Here is a 25,608-nt window from a genome sequence, read left to right on the forward strand (position 1 = left end):
AAATCTTCAATAAAAATTATTGAAATAAATATTGCAGCTTCTGACTTTTAAAATATGGACACTTACCTATCCAGGGTGCCCGCGATGTCGGCACGCTGAAGCCAACCTTTCCCTCAGCCCTCAGGTGCTGCCGCCGCCATCTTCACTAGGGGAATCAGGAAGTGAAGCCTTGCGGCTTCACTTCCTGGTTCCCTACTGCGCATGCGCGACTCACGCTGTGCGATCCCACTGGTCCTTATTGTCTTCTGGGACCTGTGTGTCTCCCAGAAGACAGTGGGGATGGCTCAGGAATCTATGTTCGGAAGTGGGAGCAAACTACCTTTCTTAGACAGGTATCTGCTCCCCCCACCCCCCTGAAAGGTGCCAAATGTGACACCGGAGGGGGGGGAATCCGAAAAGCAGAAGTTCCATTTTTGGGTGGAACTCCTCTTTAAGCATTAAAAATAAAGCCTAAAAGCTGATTGGTTACTATGCACAGGCACATTCCATTCTTTGTGCTTCAGTCTTAGTAAATCTCCCCCATTATATCTTACGCTAGCAACACATTATTCTTTTTTTATCTGATCCACATTGAATGTGTGGATGGGGGAATCCTTCCAGCTGTAGCATTGTATTCTGGCAACCTTCCCCGCCATCACAATTTGATGACCAGTGTTGCTGGCTATAGCCGGCGGCACTGACCATTCGGGAAAAAACAGACAAGCTGGTTGTATGCAAGTTGATCGATAGATTGACTTATGTACAACCAGCCTCCCCATACATGGATCGAAATTCTGCTGGTCTCTGCTGAACCGACTGAATTCTGATCAATTTCTGGGCAGTGTTTTAAAGCAGTTGTATACCCTGCTTTGTGATTTTTACCTACAGGTACGCCTATAATAAGGCTTACCTGTATGTAAAATGAATATCTCCTAAACATACACCGTTTAGGAGATATTCACCCTGCATGCAGCTGCTGACGTCAGCAACGCATGAGCTCTGAAGGTCCTGCGTATAGTGCAGGAACTTTAGAGCTTCTTGCCAAAACCGAGCGCTCCTGTGCACATGCGCTGAAGTGATGTCATCACGGCTCTGGAAAATAACGCGCCGGAACCGGGTGCCACTGCGGGGGCTTCATTCTAAGGTAAGAATTTCATAATGTGCTAGCATACTAGCACATTATGCCATTGTCTTGCAGATTTTTTTTGTTTTTTTTCCTAGCGGTTTACGACTGCTTTAATTATCAAAAGTGTCCAGCCTAGTGAATCAATAAATTGCTAAAGATGGTCATGCATATGCCACCTATATGTCAAGGGAATAGTTAAGGAATCAAACTCTAGTTGTATATTTGTGGATATTTACGGACAGCTAGTTATGATTTTGAGGGAACTTACATCCAAGTGTATCAATTCTGAGAGCTTCAATGGTTTCACTCTAGAAAAGTCTGGTTAGGTTCACAGCCAGCTCTAATATATTTAGCTTTCATGATTGCTGTTGCAGAATGTCTATTGACCTTAACAATAGGCAATGGCCATAAAACACTGAGTTCAGTTGAATGGAGGACTGACACTATTATTCTTTGTTTTAACACATACCAGATAGATGAGATATTCATCAATGTTATCGTTGTATTCTTTTTGCCAGATATTACAAGGCACATTATATTTTAATATTAATGTTTTTTGCCTGTTGAACAAGCATTCAAGTAGTTTTTATAATGACCGACTTCTAAAGGTCTACTTCTGTAAATCAACATTTATCAAACGGTGCTGTTGAATACCCAAAGAAGTACAAGTGGTTGGCTTTGCAATATAATTGTTAGTCAATAAAATGAACTTGCGCTGTCTTCAAATACCCAATCATGATTAGAAAAAACTCAAGATACACTATTAATGGCCACCCGTCTAGTATATCATCACAGCGCTCAAACACCCCCCTCTCCCCAGCTGCCACTTAAATAATTGAATATATCTCTCAGAAGGTGAAAAGAAAAAACTAACAATCACAGTGCAAAAATCACCTTGTGGCGCTACAAAGAATAAACACTGTTAAATAGCAGTGTACTACAATGCCCAAAACTGAGCTGCGTGAAAATTATAAACGCATGTGCATAAATGCATTACAATAAACAATGAAGTAAAATGTGATTAAATGGCAATCAAAAAATCGCAATCAAAAAAAATCGCATAAAAGGTGATAAAGTGAATATGTGACAAAACATAAATAAAACAAATAAACACAATATTTTTCTGCTACAAATAGTGCTCTTAATGGAAATGTGCAGTTCCAAAGTATAATTAATCTTAAAGTTCGATCTTCAATCAGACACAATTGTTGAAGAGTAAAAACTGTGATGGTAGTATTAATTGAAAAAACTCCTTTTCCAGTGAAAGTTCTATAACAAAGTGTCATTAAACCGCAAAGCCTCCACCGCACCCTTGGTGTTCGTGCCCCCCTTGTTTAGAACACTCACCCGCAGTATTGCCCAGCACTCTCGTATCGGGCAAAAATCGCTTATAATGTATACAGATGATAACTGTTTCTCCAGCCAATTCTTGTGAAAAACTTCGCAGCAGAGGGTAATCAATTAATATCTCAGAGTTACCTCAGGGAGACAAAAGAAACTTCCCATAGTGCAAAATTGCAAAACTATTTTTAATCTCAATAAAAAACTCGATTAAAATCACACTCACATGGATCCAATTAAAAGCAGGCACTTCAGATAGACATTCCACTTATCAATTAGGAGATCCTTCAGTCATGGAGGAAGGAGAACACACAAGTTGAAGGACTGGATATCACTATTTGGCGCTGCTCTCAAATTGGGTTGTCTGCTGTCAGGTACCACACAGCTACCTTGTTTAGAGACGGTGCTTTTTGACATGAACTTAGCTTGCTTCCAGTGTGCTCACCAATGCCTATGAGTGAAGGATCTCCTAATTGATAAGTGGAATGTCTATCTGAAGTGCCTGCTTTTAATTGGATCCATGTGAGTGTGATTTTAATCGAGTTTTTTATTGAGATTAAAAATAGTTTTGCAATTTTGCACTATGGGAAGTTTCTTTTGTCTCCCTGAGGTAACTCTGAGATATTAATTGATTACCCTCTGCTGCAAAGTTTTTCACAAGAATTGGCTGGAGAAACAGTTATCATCTGTATACATTATAAGCGTTTTTTGTCCGATACGAGAGTGCTGGGCAATACTGCGGGTGAGTGTTCTAAACAAGGGGGGCACGATCACCAAGGGTGCGGTGGAGGCTTTGCGGTTTATGGACACTTTGTTATAGAACTTTCACTGGAAAAGGAGTTTTTTCAATTAATGCTACCATCACAGTTTTTACTCTTCAACAATTGTGTCTGATTGAAGATCGAACTTTAAGATTAATTATACTTTGGAACTGCACATTTCCATTAAGAGCACTATTTGTAGCAGAAAAATATTGTGTTTATTTGTTTTATTTATGTTTTGTCACATATTCACTTTATCACCTTTATGCGATTTTTTTGATTGCCATTTAATCACATTTTACTTCATTGTTTATTGTAATGCATTTATGCACATGCGTTTATAATTTTCACGCAGCTCAGTTTTGGGCATTGTAGTACACTGCTATTTAACAGTGTTTATTCTTTGTAGCGCCACAAGGTGATTGTTGGCACTGTGATTGTTAGTTTTTTTCTTTTCACCTTCTGAGAGATATACCCAATCATGATTACCTATTGCTAGAACATGCAAATAAACACATTGCAGTAGTAGGGTACATTGTCTCGTGTATCCCCTCTGTGTTCACAGTTTTCCAATTAAACAAAAATTCCTTATTCGGACTACTATCTAGTTACATAGTTACATAGTAGGTGAGGTCGAAAAAAGACATCAAGTCCAACCTATGTGTGTGATTATATGTCAGTATTACATTGTATATCCCTGTATGTTGCGGTCATTCAGGTGCTTATCTAATAGAAATTTAAACTATCGATGCCGCCCGCACATTTTAGTGTTATTATTTTTTTTAGTGCTCATGGTGCTCAATGTGTAGCATTTGACCTGTTACTGAAAATCTGTTTTAAGTTTTTCTTTGTTTGTAGTACACTGCTGCATAGCTTGAAAAAAACAAAAACAAATACAAAAACTGGGTAACAAAACCACCTTTACCCCTTGAGTACAAATACAAGCTGGACATAGACTGGATAGCCTTGTTCTACCAAAAGACAAATTGTTCTGATGTTATCCAATTTTTAGATATCTGTATCTGAGGGCTAACACTGTTTGTTTATTTATGTAATGACATCTGTCTGTGCATTGTGTTTCAAAATATGGACATGCTTAGACAATAGTTGTTTGGGGTGCTGCTGTCTGTATATAACACTAATTATGCAAGAAAAAAATACCAATTTGGCATCCACGCTGTTGCTTTCTCTTAAAAATAATTGGCATTGGAACAGGTCCCCCATGCTCATATAGGTGCATGTGTTTTTTTTTAACAATAGCATGCCTAGTATCTCTACAAATGACCAGATTTGCAAGAGTTTGCATTTTTGAATTAAGTAATTGATACAAAATGTGTTAAGGTATTTGTTAAAGTCATAAAGCAGAAGTAGAGTCCTCTTTGTGATTTTTAGAGCGTGATGCTGATTCCTGATTTCATCCTTTGAGAAAACCAATTGGTGCTACGGATCAGGTGGGCAGTGACATCATCGCGTTTGGCATGGCTTGGACACCATCTGTGATTGGCAGCAGCAAGAGCCAATGGGTCTCACTGCTGTGTGCACCAATGAGGAGACAGAAACCCTGGAGAGCCACTGTTCTCAAACACATTGCTGGAACAAGGTGGGGCTAAAGTAAGAATGGGGTGGGGGGCTGTACTCAGAAGGTTTTTTACCTTAATTCTACCTTAATTCTATGCATTAAAGGGATTGCAAAGGCTCTTTTAAAAAAATAATAATAAACATGTCATACTTACCTGCTCTGTAGGGTTTTGCACAGGTCCTCTTCTTCTGGGGTCCCTTGGCAGTGCTCCTCGCTCCTCCTCTTCTCGAGTACCTCCATGGGGGCACTCATGCGGGCGCGCTCTCTAGTCCTGTTGCTGCGTCCATTGACAGAGACAACAGGACTCAGCCCGCCCCTGGCTCTGCGTCACTGGATTTGATTGATAATAGCGGGAGCCAATGGCTATCAATCTATCCAATGAGGACCCGAGACAGCGGCTGGAGCTGCTGTGCTCATCTCCTTTGCTGGAACAATCGGGTTCAGGTAAGTAAAAGGGAGGCTCTGGGGGGCTACTGCACTACAGAAGGTGTTTCACCTTAATGCATAGAATGCATTAAGGTGAAAAACCTTGAGGGTTTAAAACCCCTTTAAGGTAAAAAAATACCTTCTACCTTTAGAAACACTTTAAAATCCAGTGTAGACCTTTAGTCTGAGTATACAGTCTGGGTGGCCAGGTAAAAGGGGGGGGTGACAACCATGCGGCTCCCTCTTCCTGAACCACATTAGGCTACATGCCCTCAACATAGGAGATGCCTTGTCCCCATGTTGATGAGGACAAGGGCCCCTTCCCCACAACACTTTCACGGTGGCTGTAGGGTCTTCGGGTGGGGGGCTTATTGGAATCTAGAAGTGGGGCCCCAGCTACTGCACCCCACATGAATAAGTATGGGTCACAGCCCACTCACTACCTGCTGATATGGTGAGAAAAAAACTCTGACCAGCTTCCCTGTCCATGCTAAGGAAAAAGCACCCCCATAACATGATTCTACCACCACAATGTTTCACGATGGAGATGGTGTGTTCAGGGTCATGTGCAGTGTTCGTTTTCTGCACCACATACCGTTTTGCTTTTGGGCCAAAAAGTTCCATTTAAGTCTCACCTGACCAGATCACCTTCTTCCACATGTTTGATGTGTCCCCCACATGGCTTCTCACAAACTGCAAACGGGACTTCTTATGGCTTTATTTCAACAATGGCTTTCTTCTTGCCACACATAAAGGCCAGATTTGTGGAGTGCACGACTAATATTTGTCCTGTGGACAGGTTCTCTCACCTGAGCTGTGCATCACTGCAGCTCCACCAGAGTTGCCATGGTCCTCTTGGCTGTTTCTCTGATCAATACTCTCCTTGCCCGGCCTGTCAGTTTAGGTAGACAACCATGTCTTGGTAGGTTTGCAGTTGTGCCATATTATTTCCATTTTCGGATGATGGATTGAACAGTGCTCCGTGAGATGTTCAAAGCTTGGGATATTTTATTATATCCTAACCCTGCTTTAAATTTCTCCACAACTTTATCCATGAATTGTCTGGTGTGTTTCTTGACCTTCATGATGCTGTTTGTTCACTAAAGTTCCCTAACAAACCTCGGAGGGCTTCACAGAACAGCTTTATTTATACTGAGACTAAATTACACACACAGGTGGACTCTATGTACTAATTAATTAGTAATTATGTGACTTCTGAAGGCAATTGGTTCCACTAGATTTAGTTAGGGGTATCAGAGTAAAGGGGGCTGAATACAAATGCACGCCACACTTTTCATATATTTATTTGCAAAAAATGTTGAAAACCATTTATCATTTTCCTTCCACTTGACAATTATGTGCCACTTTGTGTCGGTCTATAACATAAAATGCAAAGTGTTTGCAGGAAGTGAATGGAATCCACATAAGAGTTTTTGCAAACATGGCTACTGGTGGCTGGCCTGCATGCTGCCCAAGGTTGTATTGCTGCCCAGTGCAAACCTGTGGGTTTATGTAATTAATATAGATTCTAAAGGTAGAATGATTTTTATCTTGATGCATTCTATGCATTAAGGTAAAAAACATTCTGGGTACAGCCCCCCAACCCCCCCCCCCCATAGACTTATCTCATCGCAATCTATTGGATATCTCTCTCCACGTTGGCTCATGCAGCAGCAAGAACCATTGGCTTTTGTTGCTATTAGTTACAGTCAGTGAGCCAATAAGGAGAGGGCAGGGCTGATCCATGCGCTCTGTGTGTGAATGGACATTCATGGGAGCATGACTCAGAAGCAAGACTGCTTGAGTGTCACTATAGCAAGCAGCTTGCTATTGGGGGCAATTGACGGGGGGGGGGGGAGCCAGAACCTTTGGCAGGAAACCCAAAAAGAAGAGGATCAGGGCGGGTAAATATAAAAATGTTATATACTAACCTTTATGCCCCGTACACACGAGAGGACTTATGTCCGACAGACTTCCAAAGGAGTTCCGCCGGAGTTCCGACGGAGTTCTGACAGACTTTTCGGCCGAACGGACTTGGCCACACACGATCACACTAAACTCCGACGGATTTGAACGTGATGACGTACGACCCGACTCGAATAAGGAAGTTCATAGCCAGTAGCCAATAGCTGCCCTAGCGTCGGTTTTAGTCCGTCGGAGTAGCATACACACGAGCGGATTTTTCGAAGGGGACCGGGTCCGGCGGAGTTCCGTCGGGAAAATTTGAAGCATGCTTCATTTCTAAAGTCCGTCAGACTTTTGCGAAGCTAAAGTCCGTTGCAGCCCACACACGATCGGATAGTCTGACGGACTCGGTCTGACGGACTTTGGATGTTGAAAAGTCCGCTCGTGTGTACGGGGCATTAGAGTCACTTTAACCACTTTTTGTGTCCCCCCATAACCCAGAGACGGTTACAGCACAGGCTTTTAGTGCCAGGGGGGCATCAATAGACATCCTCCCATGATCGAGCTGCTTGTGTGCCCCCTGCGGTGTGTGGCCGGAATGCTCTGTGATCGTGGAGTCCTTTGGACTCGGCTGATCACAGAACAGGGGAAAAAGCCAATCACAGTAGCCATTTAACATGTGATCAGCTGTCAGCCAATGACAGCTGATCACGGAAGTAAACAAAAGCCGGTTATCAGCTTTTTTTCACCTCATAATCAGCGTGAGGAGAATAGAAGAAAGCCGGTAACCGGCTTCTGTTACATGTACATCGGTCCTAATCTGTGCCTGCCAGTGCTACTAATCAGTGCCAACCAGTGCCACCTATTAGTGCCCACCAGTGCCACCAATCAGTGCCTATAAGTGCTGCCGCTCAGTACTCATCAGTGCCTCATCATCAGTGTCACCTATCAGGGCTGCCTATCAGTGCTGCCTACCAGTGCTTATCAGTGCCCATCAATGCCACCTATCGGTGCCAATCAGTGCCTCCTATCAGTACCCATCAGTGCCACCTCTCTGTGCACATCAGTGTCATTTATCAGTGCCACTTATCAGTGCAGCCTCATCTGTGCCTCCTCATTAGTGCCCAACAGCGCCACCTCTTCAGTGTCCACCAGTGCCGCCTCATCAATGGCCATCATTGCAGCTTCATCAGTGCACATCAGTGCTACCTCATCAGTGCCCCTCAGTGCAGCCTCATCAGTGCACATCAGTGAAGGAGAAAAATGACCTATTTGCAAAATTTGACAACAAACTATTTTTTATTTTGGTCTTTATTTGTTTCTTTAGCAAAAAAAATTAAATAAAATTGTGCTAATTAAATACCACCAAAAGAAAGCTCTATTTTTGTGAAAAAAAACGATAAAAATTATAAAAATGTAGTTTGGGTATAGTGTTGCAAATGTCATTCAAATTGGACAGTACTGAACGCTAAAAATAGGCCTGCGCAGGAAAGGGGTATAAGTGACCAGTAAGCAAGTGGTTAAGGACAGACGCAATCCTCCTGCTGGCTTCTACACACTTTTTGGGCAGTTTTGGGGCAGCCATCAGGCATTTTGCCAAGACAACATTAAAGCACCTAGAAGGCACTCCAGGGTGCTATGGCATTCTGGTTGAAAAAAGATTGTCTATATCTTTGCAAAGATGAGGATAACAAAAAATACAGGTATTAAGTAAACGACTAGACACATGCAAAACATGGCTGCCATGATAAAATGTATAACTGCTCAGAATGTTAACTGTGACCTTGAGTCAGTTCACATGCAACATTTTTATATTTGACTAGAATGTTCCTCTAGTGTATCCAAGCTGGAACATTTAGCGTACTGTCATTTCAATCCTATCCTTAACTGTCTAACCTGATGTTCACCAGGGAAAAAGAGCTCACAGGAAAACTCCATTAGCAGCCTGTATATTTGGAAACAGCTGGATATTCTCTGGACAATGTCAACACCATTCAGTTCCAACTTTGTTGATAACTAGGATACAACTTTGGTATACCTTACAGATTGCATCTTATTATTCCAGGTTTACACTTTGCAGAAACATATAATCTGCATATTCCCAAGTATTTATTATTCACATTCCTATTACACACATATGACATTTATGTTTGCAGGCATAATAAAAGAATAATGATGTTAATATGTGTTTTTCCATGCTAAGCTTCCAGCTACAACAATCCAAGTGAAGATGGATTTACAAGACATCATTTCACTTCTAATTGCATTGTTTTTCTATTTCCAGTTTAGGCAGTTAGACAAATGTTAGTATTAAAACATGTGATTGGAAGCAAGCAACATCCTAGAGATGCTAACCCTATTAACCATACACTTAACCATACGTTTTCCTTTCATCCCACATTGAAGCCAGGAACATGAAATAACTCCAACCACCTAAATGAGGAAAACACTGTACTTTCATTGAAATACACTTCTTTTGGCATGGCAAAATTAGCTCTGGACTGACTGATTTAATGCTCAGCAGCAGACATGTGTTTACTATTAGATTCCTTGAAGTAAGGGATACATAAGTATACCCCAAAGTGTTATGGAAATTTCACCAGTAGATGCACATGGCCTCAGGCCAGCTGGTAAGTTAGGTTGAACAACATACAGTTTATTTGAGGATGGTAATGTATAGCCCATTTGTTCAGGGATGACTATAGTAAAGAAAAATATCAAATGTACCTGGCAAGATGATATAACATTGGGCTCAAAAGCCATTAAATTAGTCTGAGGATTCCATAATAGCAGTGGAGAAGCCATTGAAATGAACATGTAGAACATTCCGTACGCACAGCAGAACACAAACAAATGAGTCTAAGTCAGGGTGAAAGAGCAATCAAAATTCACAGCCAGGAAAAAAAAGGATTTGATTTATTTGACAAGCACATTTTATTTCTTATTGTATAGTTTGGGTTACTATTTTGTAGTTATGTCTCAATGTGTTCCTATTATGTTATTGGTACATACATTTCCAGAAGCCTCTGCTCTCCTACACTCACAGGAAGTGGAGTGCAGGAGGTGAGGCCAATGAAATTGCTTCCCCAGTACATAAGAATCTAATCTAAAAGCTAATAGCATATGTAGCGGCGGCTCCTGAAGAGCGCGCGCTATGCATTTTTCCAAAGTTAAAGTTTTGCCTGAACTGCAGTTTGGTTTGGGTACAATTGTCTAAATTAGACTTCCGCAGTCTGACTGGATTGTGAGATGTTCAGCCTGGCCACAGGGGGCACTACCTCTTCTGGCAGGCATGGAACTATGGTCTGGTTAGGTGCTTAAGTTACTCTCTCTCAGAGCCCGCCCAGTGGGAGGGATGCTCTCGCTGTGCTTTCTGGGAGAGGGTACTTAAGATGCGGACGTCATGTGGTTCGGGGGTTCCGGTCCAGAATGATGTACTGACTTCATGGTCCTGGTCCTCCTGACCAGCCCCCAGGAAGGCTTTGGCCTGAGGTGCAGATACACCCGACTTTAATGTCTAGCCTGAGGCAAGGAAACGAAGAGAAGGATTCTGAGGTGGTTGGGTGCCAAATCTGGTTCGGGAGAGACCCAGTGACTTCAAGCATTCAAGGGGAGGACTCTTCAGAGGAAGACCACATGTGGGTTGGCTTCTTAGTAAGAGCCTGAAAGGGCTGAAGTAACCGACAGAATCCGGTCTTGTGGATATCGCCAAGCTGGATGAAAGAACCAGGTATCCTACAAGTGTTTCAAGCTTAGTTTTCCTACGTGTTCTACAACAACGTCTGTGGCAGAGACATTATCTTGTATGTTCAACAACAACGTCTGTGGCAGAGACTTGTTCCTGAGTAAGCACCTTGTTGGCTGCTAGGCCTTGTGAGAGAAGGACTGTCCAACCTGAGTGATCATCCAGTTGCAAATAGCTATTCTCTGGATGCAGTCAAAGTAAGCAAGTTTTTCAACAAATTTGACTTTTACACTAAGAGTACCTGAACTTCCCTTTCCAACCCTCTGATCCCAACTCAAGAGACTGTTTCATTGTCTATGTTTTTGCATATAAAATCCATTCAGTGGATCTGTTGTCAGTCTCTAAGTTGCATGGCCATCTACCACCGGAACCCCTAGACGTACAATGAGGAAAACAGGAGGTAACGGTAAGCCCAAAACTAACCAGCAGCTCCTTCGGGGGTTAGTGCTACACATAATTATTATTGCAATGATTGGATATGAAAGATTCACCCCACTGCAAGTGGGATTTTTACCGTGGGGCAGCCTATATGCCTACCTCTCATTGTGCTGGGAGCGTACTGCACGAACTGGGACTGTCGTTTCCGGGTCACCTGATCCATGTGTTAGCCTCTGATTGGTCACAGCGAATCCACCCCTGGGTTTCCTTCCTCTTCTGAATGAAGAAAAAGATACATTGTATCTTCCTTTTTTTTGCAGGAGAGGAAAATGTAAACAAACCAAAGTGTATAAAAAAATCTAATAAAAATTAAAAATGAAGAATAAAAAAAAAAAAAAACGGGGAGCCTGTTGCCAGGGCTAGTGTTAGGGTTAAAGGTCAAGGTCAGAATAAAAGGTCTCAGTCAGTATATTTTGGGTAGAATAAAAAAATGTAAATTAAAAATTTAATTAAAAAAATTAAATTGGTATCAGTATCCGTAAGTGTCTGTGTGTTTAAGGCAGGATAAAAAAAATACAGAATGTGCACCATTTTTTCTGGGCTGTACTATGGGTACAAACAACAACTAATATACACATATGTGGTATCACTGCAATCATTGGGAGCAGAAGAATTTATTTTGTACTGTTCTTTGGTGGTAAATTATGATAATAGCAAGAAATATACAGCTAAATTTTAAAATATATATATTTTTTTTTTACTATTTTGGGCCATTTTCCTTTGCTAATGAAAAAAAAGGAGATATCCATTACCATTTATCACCAAAATAAAGTCCAATTTGTCCTGGAAAAAAAAAGGTATAATCCACCTGTATGCACAAAGTATTTGTGAGGATATATACAGTTTTACTAACATATGACAAAGTTGCAAAGTTGTGCTTAGGTATTTAGATTTGTTTTACCCTTAGGCGTGAGGGGTTAAAGCCCAACTCTAACGAACATTATTTGTATAGTCTTCAACAAAGAGGGGAAGGCTTAAGCAAATGTATTACCCAGACGTTTATGGCGAGAAAGCACTAAAAGAACCCCAAAAAATGTACATTGAACCAGTGCTTAGCACAGAAGAGCCTTCATACAATACAATGTTCTTTTTATTCTATGACTTATCCTTAAAAAAAGATAAGCCATGCAAATCATCCTCACACTTGATTGACAAACTATACATTAAGAACATCCAGGTGTATGGTACAGATACAGGCTAAAATTACTGGGCAATTTATAGAAAGCTAGATACAGTGTAAAAAATTATCTGCATTCCGGTTGTTGCTCTTAAAATATCTTCATTTTATTGAATAGCCACAGTGAACAAACGCAGATTAAATCAGTTGACACGTTTCAGCCTATAAGGCCTTAGTCATAACCACCTAGATACAGTGCCTTGAAAAAGTATTCATAACCCTTGACATTTTCCACATTTTGTCATGTGGTTGCTGCCTTCCTCAGATGGGATATTTAGACTAAAAACTAAAACTCGACTAAACTAAAGAAAAAACAAAAAGGAAGGCACACACACCTAGTGCATTACCAATGACATTTAATAAATGATAAAATCAATAAAAAGGTGGGTACTCACAAAAAGCAACACTCAAAGAGCTATAAATCACACAATGTTGAATAGTGTGGACACATGTTTGAAACATCACGGAGTATAAACTGATGCATTTCAGGGGTGCATCCCTTCCTGAGAGCTAGGCTCAGAGCTCTAAGGAAGGGGTTGTGCCCCCAAAATGCATCAGGTTATAACCCGTGATGTGTGAAGCACATGTGTTTGCACTATTCCACATTGTGTGATTTTATGGCTCATTGAAGGTTTCTTTTTGTGAGTACTAGTGATGGGCGACCGGTTTCGGCCGGAGCATAAGTTCAGGGCACACTTTTACTGTCCAGTCATTCGGAAAACAGTCCAACAAATGGGGCATTCGTCTGTTCAGCCCCCGAACCGACCACAATGCATTGCAGCGCTGAACAGTGTATTGCAAGCCCTGATTGGCTGAAGCAGTGAAAGATTCAGCCAATCAGGACACAGAGCACTGTCAGAGTTATGATTGGACACTGTCATCATGACTTTATCCAATGATGGTTCATTCCCGCCGCACAGTATAAAAGTATTCTTTCAATGGCAGCCATTTTCTGTTATACATGGTGATTTACTGCTGATCATCCGGGAGATTTCCATGTGTAGACAACCGGTTATCTGTGAGTGAGACATGTTTTCTTTCAACCAAAACCCTGTGTGTCCTAAAGAAGCAATAGCGAAACGCGTTGATGCACAGGGGCTCACTAGCATCTATTCGGTGTAAATTTTTTGTCAATATGTATTGTATACTTTTAACTCTTTTCTATGTATGACCTGTCTGTTGCAATCCTGTTGTTAATAAAATATTTGTTTTATTATACTTTTGTCCATTGTCTGAAAAGTCTGAACGAGGGCCTCTGCCACTTTTTTTCCACTCCTCTTCTTAGTGTGCTATACTGTGCTATTTTGCTTCAATTGTCAGTGTAGAATATTAGTTTAGTGTCAGTCTGGGGATAGTGTGAGTGTAGAGAGGAGGACCATCATTCAGTTTTGCATGTGTTACTGCCAGTTTAACGCCATGGAGTTCTGTGTGCATTACTGCCAGTTTAACGCCATATAGTTCTGTGTGTGTTACTGCCAAATTAATGCCATATAGTTTTGCGTACGTTACTGCCAGTTTAACGCCATATAGTTCTGTGTGTGCTTCTGACAGTTTAACACCATATCGTTTCTTGCATTACTGCCAGTTTTTACGCCATTTCTGTGAACGTTACTGCCAGTTTAACGCCATATAGTTTTGCATGCGTTACTACCAGTTTAACGCCGTACAGTTTTATGTGCATAACTGCCAGATTAACACCATATAGTTTTGTGTGTGTTACTGTCAGTTTAATGCCATATAGTTCTTTGCGTCACTGTAAGATTGGCACATTATATTGCAGTATATTAAAGTGTATCCATGGATTATCTGTGTGTAGTGTGAGTACTCAAATTAAAGTTCACAAACACCTTTTTACATTGATTAAAGTGCATCTACGTACAGATTTTAACTTCTTCTTTACATTATAAGCACCGGCCCCTCCCTCCCATTAATGTCTGAGAGGGCAACAAGGAGGGGAAGACATTCTCTTGGCACTGTAATGGGGGCCAGCAACAAATGTGTCCACAGGCGAAGGTGGACGTGGTGGTCAGTCCTCAGGCAGGGCATAATTTCCTCTGTTTAGTGAGCTTGCCCATGCTTTTCAGCCACAGTATGCAGATGAGGTGGTGGACGGGCTTACTAAACCTTCCTCATCCTCCTCATCCTCTGTCACACAAGCAGAGACAAGTGTGCAGTCCCCCGCAGCAGCCAGAGTGGATAAACCTGCCTTCTTGTCCACATCTATTCCTACCCTAGCCCCAACATCAGCCATTGAGGAGTCAGCTAAGTTATTTGACCACTGCGTCAGCCACTTGCTTCTTGATGATACCCAGCCATTACTGGATTCAGATGTTGGTTCTGAGGTTGAGGTTGACAGGGATATGAGCCTAGAGAGAGGGAGGAACACTGGTAGACAAACTGACATTCATGTTCCCCAAGCAGCAGCGTATTGCCAACTTGACTCCAGTGGTAATAATGAAGATGGAGATGATGATGATGAGACCACTGATGCGACTTGGATGCCAGATAGAGCAGAGGAGGAAGCTGAAGGTGAGGCAGCACAACCCCGAGGAGGCCGATATCAAGAAATAGTAGAGAGCAGCCACCCTATTCCATCACATTATGCAGCTGTTATCTCCCAGGCCACTCCCAAATCTCAGCTGTCTGTGCTTTTTTCAGCACATCTGTAACAGATCACACTGTTGCTATCTGCAAACTGTGTCTCAGGCACATCAAACGTGGCAAAAACACCAACCATTTGGGTACCACATGCTTAAAAAGGCATTTAACATCCAACCACTCAGCCCGTTGGCAAGAGTACCTAAAAGCCACACAAAAGGGGCACAAATCTGTCCCTCCTCCTCATCCTTACCCACTTAAGTTTTCCCCTGAGATACCGAGTCATTACCTTTCAGCAGCCTCCACTGACAGGGATTATGGTATAGCACAGGGTGTCCCAGATCCTAGCAGCAAATCTGCCAGCAGCACACCACCAGCTGTAGACTGTAGCCAGGAAAATTTCTCTGCTACATGTGCTGCAGCGGAAAAAAAAATAGTCCCTGCCACCCACATGCAGAGCATCTGAATGCAAGCTTGTCAAAAATGTTGGCTCTCCAACTTCTGCCTTTCAGCCTGGTGGATTCTGCCCCCTTCCATGAATTTACACAATGTGCTGTACCACAATGGCAAGTTCCCAGTCGCTATACTTTTCACGTAAGGGCGTTTCATCTCTCTACCATCACGTAGAAGGGAATGTTCTGGCATCATTGGGCAAGGAAGTCAGACGTAAAATCCCCCCTACTGCTGACACGTGGTCTGACAAGCATGGGCAGGGACGATATATTTTGTTCACAGCACACTGGGTAACGCTGCTTGCAACTCAAACGGATGCAGGGCAGGGCTCGGTGCTACAGCTTGTTGTGCCCCCATGTCTCCATACAGCTGGTGGGGATGATGCCAGACCTGTGAGCTCTACACCCTCCTCCTCCTCCTCCTCCTCCGCCACATCCATGCCCTCCTCTGCAGAATTGTCCTATGAACATCAGTTACCCCCTAAGCATTCAAAGGGCCATTCCCAGAGTCAGGCTAAAAGGTGGCATGCAATGCTTCAGTTGGTGTTTATAGTATAGCAACCACACCGGAGCAGAGATTCTTGCAGCTCTGCGGGGACAAGCCCAGAGGTGGTTCACACCTTACCAGCTTGAGCCAGGAATGGTTTTGCCTGATAATGGCTCACTCCTGCCCACTCTTAGACAGGGAAAGTTGACACATGTGCCATGCCTGGCACATGTCCTCAATTTGGTGGTGCAGCGTTTCCTAAGTACATACCGAGGGTTTCAAGATGTACTAAAGCAGGCCAGGTCTGTAGCCATTTCAGGAGGTCATACACAGCCAGTGCTTGGTTGGCTGAAATTCAGCAGGAATTCCCCTTGCCCATAAACCGCCTGATTTGTGGCATACCCACCGGGTGGAACTCAATTTTAGGAATACTGCAGCAGCTATACATGCAGCAGAGGACTGTCAACGAGTACCTGTGCCAGTACGGCATGACGACAGGCTCAGGTCGCCTCAGCTTTTTTTTCCCCACACAAATGGCTGATCATTAAGGATGCATGCACTGTATTGTTACCATTTGAGGAGGCCACAAGGATGGTGGACAATGACAGTGCATGCATCAGTGACACAATCCCTGTTGTGTTCCTGCTGGAGCAGACTCTGTGTGGCATTTTGGACAGGGCAATGGAGGCAGAGCAGCAGAAGGAAGAGGAGGACTTCCTTTCCTCTCAAGGCCCACTTTATCTAGACACCATCAGTCCTATGTGACAGAACACACAGGATTCTGCTACTTTCATAGGCTTCGAAGAAGAGCAAGACATGCATCAATCTGTAAGCGATGGCCTTCCAACCCCAGGATCCTTGGGAGTAGCACATGGCTGGGAGGAGGAGTTCCAGATGCTGTCATCCTGAGTGACCCAGAGGAGTCTGCTTTTCAAGACTCGGAAAATTTAAGGTGTATGGGCAACCTCATCTATCAAAGCCTGTAAAAGGACCCAAGAATACGTGGCATAAAGGATCAGGATGATTACTGGTTAGCTACCCTCCTTGACCACTGTTATAAGGGGAAGGTCTCAGAACTCATCCTGTCCCCACAGAGAATGCAGAAGATAAAATCTCTTGAGGACACATTAAAGAGAATTTTTTTGAACATTTTTTCCTGACTCCAGTAGGTTACAGTGTCATGGAAAACATAGTTTTGAGTCTTCTGTTGGTCAAGACAGGAGAGTTGGAGAAGGTGTCCGCTTAAGTGAGGCATTTCGGAATTTTTTTAGTCCTTGCCACCCAGGGCTATCAGCTTCCACATCCCATCGGCAGCATCTGCATCACATGGTGGACAATTACCTCAGGGCCAAAAGAGAGATGGAGAGCTTTCCAGCTGAAGATCCACTGATTTACTGGGTCATGAGAATAGACCATTGGCCAGAACTTGCCCAGTATGCTATTGAGTTGTTGGGCTGCCCTACATCCAGGGTGCTTTCAGAATGGGCATTCAGTGCTGCAGGAGGTATCATTACTGAACATAGAACGTGTCTGTCCACATACTCCATGGACCATTTGACTTTTATAAAAATGAATCAGTCATGGATTACCAGCTATGAAGCCCCTGATGCTGATGTCACAGATTAAGTCTTTATGGGATGTGGAATCTCTGTGGGACTTTGGGGCTGCCTAACTTTGGGGGAGTTCAATCATTTAATCTGGAAGAATGTATTTGGTATAGGTTTCATGGGCACAATTAACACCCAAAGATCAATTTTTCAGCACCTTTTACAGGTGTATATATCATTGAAATTTTTTACAGCAAGGCCAATTCTTGCTTTCATCAAGAGCACCTCAATAGAGTTACGGTGGAAAGGCGCCCCCGACACCCAAAGATTCATTTTCCTGCACCTGTTTGACAGGTGCATATCATTGCAATTTTTTTTACAGCAAAGCTAATTCTTGATTTCATCAAGATTACCTCTATAGGGTTATGGTGGGAAGACACCTCCGACACCCAAAGAGTCATGTTTCTGCACCTGTTTGACAGGTGCATATCATTGAAATTTTTTACAGCATAGCCAATTCTTGCTTTCATCAAGAGTACCTCTATAGGGTTACAGTGGAAAGGCACCACCAACACCCAAAGACCAATTTTTCGCCACCTGTTTGACAGGTGCATATTATTGCAATTTTTTACAGCAATGCCAATTCTTGCTTTCATCAAGATTACCTCTATAGGGTTTCGGTGGGAAGGCACCACCGACACCCAAAGGCCAATTTTTACACACTCGTTACTTCTATCCAAAGTGAAAGTGACACCAGAATGTATCCAAAAAATATCTAACCTTGTTCCCAAGTAAAGGCAGCTTGCAGGGAAAATGGCATTTTTTTGGCTTTATAAATGCAATTATTGCTACAGCAGATTCTAGACATGGTACAGATCTGACACTTTACAGGTAGACTAAGGGGACCCCCCAGGCACTATATTGTGAGGAATTTTAAATGTTTATGCTTTCACTTTAAAAATAAAATAATCCCTGCTCATTTAAAAATGATGTTTTTCACAAACTTTTCTTTTATTGATACATTTCCCCCAGGGCAGGACCCGGACCACTATAACCATTGTATGCCCAATTACTTGCATATAAGCCTCCAAAATGAGCACTTTTGATTTTTGACATTTGGGTCCTTTTGACTTTATTGGGGTTTGTTATTTGGGTCCGAACTTTCGGGGTGCATTTGTATTCAGCCCCCTTTATTCTGATACCCCTAACTAAATTATAGTAGAACCAATTGCCCTTATAAGTCACCTAATCAGTAAATAGAGTCCACCTGTGTGTAATTTAATCTCAGTATAAATACAGCTGCTCTTTAAAGCCCTAAGAGGTTTGTTAGAGAACCTTAGTGAACAAACAGCATCATGAAGGCCAAGGAGCACACCAGATAGGTCAGGAATAAAGTTGTGGAGAAGTTTAAAAGCAGGGTTAGGTTATAAAAAAAATCCCAAGCTTTGAACATCTCACAGAGCACTGTTCAATCCATCATCCGAAAATGGAAAGAGTATTGCACAACTGCAAACCTACAAAGACATGGCCATCCACCTAAACTGACAGGCCAGGTAAGGATTAATAAGAGAAGCAGCCAGGAAGCCCATGGTAACTTTGGAGGAGCTGCAGAGATCCACAGCTCAGGTGGGAGAATCTGTCTACAGGACAACTATCAGTTGTGTACTCCAGAAATCTGGCCTTTATGGAAGAGTGGCAAGAAGAAAGCCATTGCTGAAAGAAAGCCATAAGAAGTCCTGTTTGCAGTTTGCGAGCAGCTATGTGGCAAACACAACAAATATATTATAGAAGGTGTCTAGTCAGATGAGACCAAATTGAACTTTTTGGCCTAAAAGCAAAACGCTATGTGTGGTAGAAAAGGAACAGTGCATATCATCCTGAACACACCACCCCCACCGTGAAACAATGTGGTGGCAACATCATGTTGTGGGGATGCTTTTCTTCAGCAGGGAGAGGGAAACTGGTCAGAGTTGTTGGTAAGATGGATAGAACCAAATACAGGTCAATCTTAGAAGAAAGCCTGTTATGCCGCGTACACACGATCGGATTATCCGACGGACTTGGTTCGGCAGACCAGAGTCTGCCGGACAATCCACCCGTGTGTGGGCTCCGGCAGACTTTTTCTTCCCAAAAGTCCAGCGGACTTAGAAAGAACTTTTGACTCAAAATTCTCCTCCGGACTCGGCAGTCCGGCGGACAATCCCCCCGCCTGTGTGCTAGTCCGTCGGACTTTTGAAATGAACGGACTTGTCCACACACGGAGAAAAGTCTGTTCCCTTTGAACGTGGCTCCAGGTAGACGGGACTAGTGCAGGAAGTCAATGTCGCTGCCTCCATCGGCGAGATTGACACCTTGCTAGCACTGTCACCTGGTATGGATTTAAAGGGGAAGCCCTACGCCGAAAAAACGACATGGGCGCTCCCCAAAGTCCATAGCAGACCCTTATCCTAGTACACAGCCCAGCCGGTCAGGAAAAGGGGTGGGGACGAGCGAGCGCCCCCCCACCCCAAAGCACATTGTCCCATGTTGATGAGGAAAAGGGCCTCTTCCTGACAACCCTGGCCGTTGGTTGTCGGAGTCTGCGGGTGGGGGGCTTATCAGAATCCAGGAGCCCCCTTTAATAAGGGGGCCCCAGATTCCGGCCCCCTACCCTATGTGAATGAGTATGGGGTACATGGTACCCCTACCCATTCACCTGGGGAAAAAAGTATAAATAACACACAGCACAGGTTTTTAAAATACTTTATTAGACAGCTCCGGAGGTCTTCTCTTCTTCCATCTTCGGGGGTCTTCTCGCCGGACTCCTCCGCTATCTTCTGCTAGCTCTTTTACTAGCGGTAAAGTCACCGAGACACCCTCCGCTCTGCCATCTCTCTCCCCCCACGCACTTCTTCTTCTCCTTCTCTCCCTGCCCGGAGGGCGCGCTGCACAGATCAAGAGCCAGGGGGGAGCCAGCCCGTGCTCGGGAGAACGAGAACAGCTGGGGCCAATTGGGTTGCAGTGCGAGACGAGGCTCCGCCCAGCCAGCGCTGCCAAACAAATAGACACGGCTGCCTTAAAGCGGTGACAGGAAGGTGTGGTGGGCCCGGGGGGAATAGGAGGGACTACACGTGCTGGAAGTGGGTGAAAGGGTGGCGGAGGGTGTAGGACCCTGCCAATTTGCGCCCCCCTCGTCCTGCGCCCCCGGTGGGTGCCGCTTTCGCCAACCCCTTGGTACACCCCTGACTACGCTGACCACTAGACACCCCACTACACTGCCCACTGACCACTAGACACCCCACTACACTGCCCACTGACCACTACATTACACACTGACCACTACATACTCCACTGACCACTAAACTGCCCACTACACTATACACTGACCCCTACACTACACACTGACCACTGACCACTGACCACTACACTGAACAATGACGTGTATGACGTGTCCTATGACGTAATGTCTCTGCACCACAGACACACACACAGACACACACACACACACACACACACACACACACAGACACACACAGTTACACACACAGGTCACACACAGACACACACACACACAGTCACACAAACACAGTCACACACAGTCACACACAGACACACACGTGTTTTAGGACATCTCCTCCTCCCTCCATACCGCACACACAGCCCGGCTCTCCTTCTCACCTTCAGTAGCTAGCAGGTCCAGCGGGTGTGTGCAGCAGGCGGCCCCGCAGGAAGTACTAGTACTACCAGTGTCAATGCACCGTGCCACCGAGACACCCTCCGTTCCGCCATCTCCCTCCCCCCACGCTCTTCTTCTTCTCCTTCTCTCCTTGCCCGGAGGGCGCGCTGCAAAGTTCAAGAGCCAGGGGGGAGCCGGCCCATGCCCGGGAGAATGAGAAAAGCTGGGGCCAATCAGGTTGCAGTGCGAGACGAGGCCCCGCCCAGCCAGTGCTGCCAAACAACTAGACATGGCTGCCTTCAAGCGGTGACAGGGAGGTGTGAGGTGTGGTGGGCCCGGGGGGAATAGGAGGGACTACACGTGCTGGAAGTGGGTTAAAGACTGGCAGAGGGTATAGGACCCTGCCAATTTGCACCCCCCTCGTCCTGCGCCCCCGGCGGGGGCCGGTTTCGACAACCCCTTGGTACGCCCTTGGCTATGATTTTAAAGGCAGATGTTTTTTTATCTTAATGCATTCTATGTACTATGACAAAAAAAACTTCTGTGTGCAGCAGCCCCCCTCGCCCCCCCCCATACTTACCTGAGCCCCATCTGAATCCAGTGATGTTGCACTAGCGTCTTAGCTGTCTGGGAATCTCTCTCCTCATTGGCTTGAGACAGCAGCGAGTGCCATTGGCTACCAATGCTGTCAATCAAAGTCAGTGAGCCAACGAGGAGAGAGAGGGGGCGGGGCTGAGCTGTGGCTCCATGTCTAAATGGACACACAGAGCAGTGGCTCGGCTCGGGTGCCCCCATAGCAAGCTGCTTGCTGTGGGGGCACTCGGCAGGAGGGAGGAGCCAAGAGCGCCGGCGAGAGAGGATGATTTGGGCTGCTCTGTGCAAAACCACTGCACAGGGCAGGTAAGTATAAAATGTTTGTTATTTTTAAACAAATAAAGAAAAAAACTTGTAATGTCAACTAATTTATGCTTAACATTTTTGTCGATTTTCAGCTAATCAATTATGCATGCTGTGCATTATTTACAAGCAAAGAAAACCCTTCAATTTCACTGCAAACACAGTGCTTTTAGAAAGAACTGAAACATTTTCCTGTTGTCCAATCACCAACTGTTTTATTCAACTTAAAATCGTCCAATATGATTTACGAAATATCCTCACATACTTTTAATTTTTATAAGCTTCACATGCAAGTTATATTTTTCTTCTATTTGATGATTATAAATCAGCTGAATATGTACCAATAACTATGTCATGCAAGTGCCCACCAGACTGGATATAGAATAAATAGAAAATGATTTATTAATGTTGTGTCAATTTTATTTAACTATTTTATTTCTTCTCATATGCAATATTTCATATTTACTGAAAAAAAAACATATTTGCAAAAAAAAAAGCTATGTTGATGTGGACCATAATAAATAAATAAGTACAGTATATATATCTATATATAAATCTATATATATATATATATATATATATATATATATATATATATATATATATATATATATATATATAACCATTCTATATTCCTTTGAAGGATACTTTTGTGGTACATGGATACTGCTAGTTTTTCTGTTCAAACAAATAAAATAAAAAAGCTAATTGGTGTGTGCCAGCTTTAAATCAAACAGAATCATCATAAATAAGAGTAACCAACTTTACAAATAATCTGAAATAAGGGAATATGACTTTACCAGTGGAGATTTTTTTTATTTATTCTATACATAGTATATGGAGTCCAAAGGTCTGTGAATAAATAAAAAGTACAATGGCTTGCAGAAGCGCACTAATGAAATGCAGACCTTCTTAAAAGAAAGAAATATATCTGTAAGCACCTGGAAAGAAATAGAAAGGATTGGTAAGCATCCCATTATATATTCGGGATGACATCTCTGTCTACTATGCTTGCATATCTACATTGCTGAGGGTCCATTTTGCATGGTAATTTGCAGTTTGCTACGGATGTTTTATAAGCATACCTTAAAATACCTACAGTATATGTTTAATGCAAATTGAAAGACATATACAAATTCAGTTTAGAAACTGAGTAGATGAGGCTGTAATATGAATGCTGGCAGGATGTTTAATGTTCTCCATAGTCAGAGCTACAGTATACATGCCATACCTGTTCTTAATGAAAAAAATCAACTTCAGTTTGTTTTGTTTTAGCTTTTTACAAAACTGTTTCGATTTAGTAGATGCAGGTGTCATTTCAGCTGTCACAATAAATACCCCAGGACATAATCCATTGGTTTAAAGTCTTACTTCTCTAAACTTCTAGCAGAAATAAATACAACTTTGAAAAGTGTATTGCAAAAGTAGCAGGGTTGTTTTCTTTTTGTGTGCCTGAATAAGCAATGGAGACTCTGATGAACCATAGAAGCATGAGATACATTCTCATCTAAGTAAATCCAGTAATCTATCCACTTAATCTCAAATCGTCAAATAAAGTGCTCTGGACAATATAAACTCACCCTCGCTCTTGGTTTTTCCTGAAAAAAGTCCAACTTCAACCTTTTTTCTGCCTATGGATTTGTTTAAGCTTTTTTCCCCAGAGCTGTACTTGTTGATTTAATAGGTGAATGACTTCATGTAAGTCTAGAATACAGTGGATTGTTCAAGAATTTGTCCTACTAGAATCGCCGAACCAGAAGCATTGAGTTATAGCTGATTTCATGATTTTTTACTTATGATGTTATTTGGAGGCACTGAAAACTATGTTCAATTACTGTGAATAATGCTCATGAGTTTAGCAAGCTGTGAAACAAAATGGTTAAGACAAAGCGATATATTCTTTGGTAGTTATCCCAAAGGAATTTGTGCTCTTTTATATAGCATGAATCTGTGTATGTAAAGCCAACACTTTTTGGATTGAGAGTTAAAGTCTAATGCTTGCCATACACTATACGAAAAATCAGCCGAAATTCAGTTATTTGGCCAGTTCGTTCGCTCTTCAGACAGTTAATGGGCACAAAATCAAAAATCTGGACGTTTTTGAGCCAAAAAAATGAAGGACAAGTTTGGAAATTTTCTGCTGAATGAACGATAAATTGAAAGGTTAATGTGCTTCCCGCCCGAACTGTTTGCACTAGGTATATGTAAAAAAACAAACAAAAAATTGATTCATTTATGTCCACTGAACGATTTATCAGTCATTTCATAATGGCACTATCATTTGCTCTCATGGCTGAATGTTTGTTTTTCGAAACCCCTCCCGGGGTCCTGCAGGCGGAGCCTTATCAGAATCTAGAAGCCCCCTTTAAAAAGAAGGCCCCCGGATCCCGGTCCCCCTATGTAAATGAGCATGGGGTACATAGTACTCTTACACATTCACCAATGAGTGTAAAAGGTGAGTAAAGATACAACACAAGTTGTTGACAATTGCTTTACTAAAATATAAAAAAACAATGTCCTCCGATGTAGATCCAACATCAATCACAATGCCCATCGCGGGGACCGCCAGATTACATCAATGGGTGACCTCGTCGAGCAGGGAGACAGCAGAGACCTGAGGGTTTTGTTGGGGGGGGGGGGGGGGTTCGGGTCCAGCCGTGCAGTGGGTGTGGTGATTGATGATGGATCTTCAACTGAGGGACATTTTTTTTTAATTTTTAATAAAGGAATTGTCAAAAACCAGTGTTGTGTCTTTACTCCCTCTGACTCAGAACACCTCACCATGTTGAGGGCATGCAGCCTGGTATGGTTCAGGAGGGGGGCACTCAGTTGTCACCCCCTTTCTTGACCTGCCTGGCTGCATGCTCTGATAAGGGTCTGGTATGGATTTTGTGGGGGCGTTTTTATTTTAATTTTAGCATGGGGTTCTCCTTAAAATTCATACCAGGCTCGAAGGGCCTGGTATGGATTGAGGGAAATCACACGCAGTTTTTTTCCCAGAATTTTCTATTGCCCATATCCTTTTGTTTACATTGATCTATCATCAGGGAAGCCCACTGACAGCTGATGAGTCATCAGTTATTACGGACACTTCAGCTGGCTTCTCGGCCCACTCTTTAACAACCAGCTATTCTTTACACAGAATTCGAATCAGTCGATCCTGATCCGAATTTGAATTGTTTCGAAAATTTGAAATTCATTAGAAATTTAATTAAACAAATTTCAACAAAACACATCTGAATCTCAAAATAACCAAAAATTTGTACGAATTTATATTCAGGCCAACATGAATTCCACATGTCTAGAGGTAGGCATCTCTTACAGCTCTAGCTCAGGAGCCCTAGTAAGGTAACGGATCAGGTCGGTCAAAAGAGGGTCAATACAGGAACAGATAAGGAATACACAGGAATGTAGTAGACCAAAAGGTAATTACACAAGTACAAGGATACAAAAAAACAGCATAGTGCACACTACGGTCTGTTGTGGTGCACTGCA

At 42.9% G+C, this 25,608-nt stretch overlaps 1 long non-coding RNA gene across 1 annotated transcript in view; it reads left to right on the top strand.

Annotated features, from left to right (window-relative positions):
- The first annotated feature begins 3,149 nt into the window (after positions 1 to 3,149).
- The window catches only part of LOC143976112 (uncharacterized), a 53,800-nt gene continuing 31,341 nt past the window's right edge, over positions 3,150 to 25,608 (top strand). Inside the window, exon 1 of the long non-coding RNA XR_013272514.1 lies at positions 3,150 to 3,188. This is a non-coding gene — a long non-coding RNA (uncharacterized LOC143976112). The remainder of the gene's footprint in view (positions 3,189 to 25,608) is intronic.

This window comes from Lithobates pipiens, unplaced genomic scaffold (assembly GCF_037356315.1).
Source record: "Lithobates pipiens isolate NorthernLeopardFrog02 unplaced genomic scaffold, aLitPip1_a1.2 Scaffold_13, whole genome shotgun sequence".
NCBI lineage: Eukaryota > Metazoa > Chordata > Amphibia > Anura > Ranidae > Lithobates > Lithobates pipiens.